Below are 6228 nucleotides of genomic sequence, written 5' to 3' on the forward strand. Positions count from 1 at the left end.
AACCGCTCCTGTGGGGACAGAGGTTTAAAATGACCTAAAACTGATAGACAGCTGAGGAACTTCACATAATAAACAAACATAAAGAGACAAACAGGAAGTAACAGAACACAAAGTGACACGTCCACACGGCCCTGACAGGAAATAGATCTAAATAAATAGAAAGAAAGAAAAACAAACATCTAAACTAATATGAAGAAACAAAGACATAAAATTATTTTATTGTTCATTGTTGTATTTGTTACTGTTCAGTAGAAGATAAACACATCTGTTCACATCTGCAGACACTGACTGACTGTTCAGATAGAAACGTTGATAACGATTCATCAGTTTCATCAGTTTGTTGTAAATACAGTCAAACTGCAGACGTTCTCTCAGCAGAACTTTTCATTTTAGGTCATTAATTGTTAACTTTATTGATTTTGGAAAGACACAATAATCAAAGTGGTTGAACACAGTATCAGTAGCAGCAACCCATGTTCATAGTGTCCAATCATGTGGTACTAATACTGTAGGATACATGTGATATATGTTACTACAGATCATGGCTCGGTACGTGAACAGAGGCTTTGGCTGCATCCCTGTTGCCATAGTTACAATTTTAGCCAGAACATTGATTTATAACAGTGAACAGACAGTTTAAGTGTCCATTAATGGACCCTGCAGCCAATCAGAACTGAGTATTCACTCAGACAACAGTATGAATAATTAAGAATCACCTTCCAGTCTGTTAACTGACTTCCATCTTATAATAAAACTGTGACCAAGCCGAACATGACAGTCTGTCCCGCCTGTCCTCACTACCTGTCTGTCTGCTCCTATGTTCAGAGTGTGTCCTCACTACCTGTCTGTCTGCTCCTATGTTCAGAGTGTGTCCTCACTACCTGTCTGTCTGCTCCTATGTTCAGAGTGTGTCCTCACTACCTGTCTGTCTGCTCCTATGTTCAGAGTGTGTCCTCACTACCTGTCTGTCTGCTCCTATGTTCAGAGTGTGACCTCACTACCTGTCTGTCTGCTCCTATGTTCAGAGTGTGTCCTCACTACCTGTCTGTCTGCTCCTATGTTCAGAGTGTGTCCTCACTACCTGTCTGTCTGCTCCTATGTTCAGAGTGTCATGTCTGCAGGGTCGGCTCATCAAAGGTTTACTCCAGCTGCTCTGTGTCTCTTACCACTGTAACAGAGATACTGTTCAAACTGCAGCTCTATAAGTCTGTCAGTGTCCTTCACAACGTTTCCTTCTGCTTTTCATGAACACACACACACACACACACACACACACACACACACACACACACACACACTTGTCTCTGGTGTCTTCGGCATTGCCAGGGTTGACCCCACCCCTGCGTTGCCATGGCAGCAGCAGCTGTTGCGAGTCATCAGTTTGACCCCTTTGGTGTAAAGTTTCATTCACTAAGATGACCCAGCTCATTCCAACACACACACACACACACATACACACACACACACACACACACACACACACACACACACACACACACACACACACACACACACACACACACACACACACACACACACTCTCACACACACACATTCCTCTCGGTGTTCCTACATGATTTTCTTTCAGCCCCTCCTCATCTCCCTCTGATAAACCGCTGACCTCCTTCTCTCCGTCTCTCGTTGTTTCCTCTCCTGCAGATTTAACTCATCTTCAGTATGAATGAACTGAACTGAATCAGCTGTGATCAACCTGAACCGAACATCATGTACCCAACGGTTCAAGACCAATAGGACTTCCTAACTTCCTACCTAACTACCTAACTTCCTACCTAACTACCTAACCTCCTAACTAACTACCTCACTACCTAACTTCCTAACTAAGTACTACCTACCTAACTACTAACTACCTAACCTCCTAACTACCTACCTAACCTCCTAACTAACTACCTAACCTCCTAACTACCTACCTAACCTCCTAACTAACTACCTAACCTCCTAACTAACTACCTCACTATCTAACTTCCTAACTAAGTACTACCTACCTAACTACTAACTACCTAACCTCCTAACTACCTAACCTCCTACCTAACTACCTAACTACCTAACCTCCTAACTAACTACTAACTACCTAACCTCCTAACTAACTACTACCTACCTAACTACTAACCTCCTAACCTCCTAACTATCTAACCTAACTACCTAACTACTAACTACTAACTACCTAACTACTAACCTCCTAACTAACTACTACCTACCTAACTACTAACCTCCTAACCTCCTAACTATCTAACCTAACTACCTAACTACTAACTACTAACTACCTAACTACTAACCTCCTAACTAACTACTAACTACCTAACCTCCTAACTAACTACCTAACTACCTAACCTCCTAACTAACTACCTAACCTCCTAACTACCTACTACCTACCTAACTACTAACTACTAACTACTAACTACCTAACTTCCTAACTACCTACCTAACTACTAACTACTAACTACTAACTACCTAACATCCTAACCTCCTAACATCCTAACCTCCTAACTACCTAACCTAACTACCTAACTACTAACTACCTAACATCCTAACCTCCTAACATCCTAACCTCCTAACCTCCTAACTACCTAACCTAACTACCTAACTACTAACTACCTAACTACCTAACTACTAACTACTAACCTCCTAACTACCTAACCTAACTACCTAACTACTAACCTCCTAACTACCTAACTACCTAACTACCTAACTACTAACCTCCTAACTAACTACCTAACTACCTAACTACTAACCTCCTAACTACCTAACTACTAACTACTAACCTCCTAACTACCTAACTTCCTAACTACCTACTACCTACCTAACTACTAACTACTAACTACTAACTACCTAACATCCTAACCTCCTAACCTAACTACCTAACTACCTAACTACTAACTACCTAACTACTAACCTCCTAACTACCTAACCTAACTACCTAACTACTAACTACTAACCTCCTAACTAGCTAACATCCTAACCACCTAGCGTTTCGAGACAGAGTATCTGGGGACAGAAGCAACATGGACCTTTGTCTTGTAACATGCTGTGAGGTCAACATGAAGTACATCAAACTACTGAGTCTGAGAATCGGCCTGATCTGATCAATGTTTCCAGACAGAACAGGGACAAAAGTTACAGGAAGCTGTTCTTAAAGCCTCAGTAGACTAAGAGTCTGAGATGCAGGGGTGGCAGCTCGGGTTGAAGTAGTGAATATCGGAGGTAAATGAAGAATGCAAACAAGAACATGGCTTCTTTGAGCAATGTGAGGAATGCTGTAAGCAGAGCGGATGGCAGGAGGCAGTTAGAGGAAGGTGGATTATCTGTGTCCTGACTGCCAGTTAGGAGTTTTGAGATAAGTTTATGTTGCTACGGTAAAAGTTGGTATGTGTACTGATGGCCATCATGGACACAGGTCACGAAACTATCGAACAACAAGAAGGTTAAAGCAGTGACATACTCATTTTGTCTTTTGGAATAGAAATGTCTGCGCTGGTCCAAGTTGTAGATAAATCAGTCATGTGATTATATGGGTATATACAGTTGATTTCTGCTCCTGAAACTTTAAAAACTTTCCACTGACAAACTAACAGAAGGTTTTCATTGTGAAGAACTTAAAGGAAATGAAATGTGTGGGTTCTCCAGCTCCCTCCCACAGACCATAAACATGACGGTTACATTCAGTGATGACTCTAACTGTAGCTGTGAATGTTTATTGTCTGTATACTGTAAGTCAGCCCCGTGATTGGCTGGCCACTTGTCCAGGTCAGTGAGATTGTCTCACTCATAATTATGATGCATTATTATTATTATTATAATATTAAGTTTGTTGTTACTTTTTTTTCTCTTTATTGAGTTTATGACTCAACAGGTGATTTTTTTAAAGGATCATTTTTCTATATTTTTTTAATCTGTGAAAATAAATTGATAAAGTTTTGGCAGGTGAAACAATTTGTTTTGGGTGTGTTTTATGTAATACTCATTTCAGCCACAAGAGGGCACAAGTGTACCACTACCCCAAAATCTATATAAGACTGAAAGCATTCATACTGTCTGCCTGCACTCAAACATCAGGGACAAACAGACAGAGACAGTAAAATCAATCATAAAGTGTGTTAGTGAGGTGCTGATTACACACACACACACACACACACACACACACACACACACACCTACACACACACCTACACACACACACACCTACATACACACACACACACCTACATACACACACACACACACACACACACACACACACACACACACACACACAACAATTCTACAGGTCACATGACGTATGTTTGGATCTCCTTCAACAGCATGACATCATGACTCTTCCTAGTGCATGCTGGGAAGAATGCCAGTGCTCAGTTCAACATTTAAAATGAACTAGTCACTTTCACACTGATCAATCAATTATAATCTACAATCATTCTCTCTCTCTGTCACAGATCATCTATAAGCTCTGTGAGTGCTGGTTCCCACAAATATTAGGCCGCAGGCTGCTAAAAACAGTAACACACACACACACGCGCACACACACACACACACACACGGTTTTCTGTGGTCTGTGGTAATGATCTGTAGCTTGTTAATAATCAGAATCAGAGGTAAAGACAGGTGAGGAAAGAGAGCATGTTGCTATTAAACACATTTGGTCCAGATTGACTTCCTGTCAGCTGATTGATCATCATACAGATTTCTGTGAATATGATGTCATCAGCAGCTAGCTGTTCATCATGTGACCATCAAACCCGGCAGCTCAACGTTCTGTCGCTTCAACATGAAGTTCTGCTGCAGCTTCATGAACACCAAACTTCAGCTTCATGTGTTCGTTTGTTATTTCAACGACAAACGGTCGACCCGACAAACGCTGGACCAGACAAACGCTGGACCAGACAAACGCTGGACCCGACAAACGCTGGACCAGAAAAAAGCTGGACCCGACAAACGCTGGACCAGACAAACGCTGGACCCTACAAACGCTGGACCCTACAAACGCTGGACCCGACAAGCGCTGGACCCTACAAACGCTGGACCAGACAAACGCTGGACCCGACAAACGGTGGACCAGACAAACGCTGGACCAGACAAACGCTGGACCCGACAAACACTGGACCAGACAAACACTGGACCCTACAAACGCTGGACCAGACAAACGGTGGACCAGACAAACACTGGACCCTACAAACGCTGGACCCGACAAACACTGGACCCTACAAACGCTGGACCAGACAAACGCTGGACCCGACAAACACTGGACCAGACAAACACTGGACCCTACAAACGCTGGACCAGACAAACGCTGGACCCGACAAACACTGGACCAGACAAACACTGGACCCTACAAACGCTGGACCAGACAAACGCTGGACCCTACAAACGCTGGACCCGACAAGCGCTGGACCAGACAAACGGTCGACCAGACAAACGCTGGACCCGACAAACACTGGACCAGACAAACGCTGGACCAGACAAACGGTGGACCAGACAAACGCTGGACCCTACAAACGCTGGACCAGACAAACGCTGGACCCGACAAACGGTCGACCAGACAAACGCTGGACCAGACAAATGCTGGACCAGACAAACGCTGGACCCTACAAACGCTGGACCCGACAAGCGCTGGACCAGACAAACGCTGGACCAGACAAACGCTGGACCCGACAAACGGTGGACCCTACAAACGCTGGACCCGACAAACGGTGGACCCTACAAACGCTGGACCCGACAAGCGCTGGACCAGAGAAACGCTGGACCAGACAAACGGTGGACCCTACAAACGCTGGACCCGACAAGCGCTGGACCAGACAAACGCTGGACCAGACAAACGCTGGACCAGACAAACGCTGGACCAGACAAACGCTGGACCAGAAAAAAGCTGGACCCGACAAACGCTGGACCAGACAAACGCTGGACCCTACAAACGCTGGACCCTACAAACGCTGGACCCGACAAGCGCTGGACCAGACAAACGCTGGACCAGACAAACGCTGGACCCGACAAACGCTGGACCAGACAAACGCTGGACCCGACAAGCGCTGGACCAGACAAACGCTGGACCAGACAAACGCTGGACCCGACAAACGCTGGACCAGACAAACGCTGGACCCTACAAACGCTGGACCAGACAAACGCTGGACCCGACAAACGGTGGACCAGACAAACGCTGGACCAGACAAACACTGGACCCTACAAACGCTGGACCCTACAAACGCTGGACCCGACAAG

The sequence above is a fragment of the Scomber scombrus genome, chromosome 18 (genome assembly GCF_963691925.1).
Source record: "Scomber scombrus chromosome 18, fScoSco1.1, whole genome shotgun sequence".
Classification (NCBI taxonomy): Eukaryota; Metazoa; Chordata; class Actinopteri; order Scombriformes; family Scombridae; genus Scomber; species Scomber scombrus.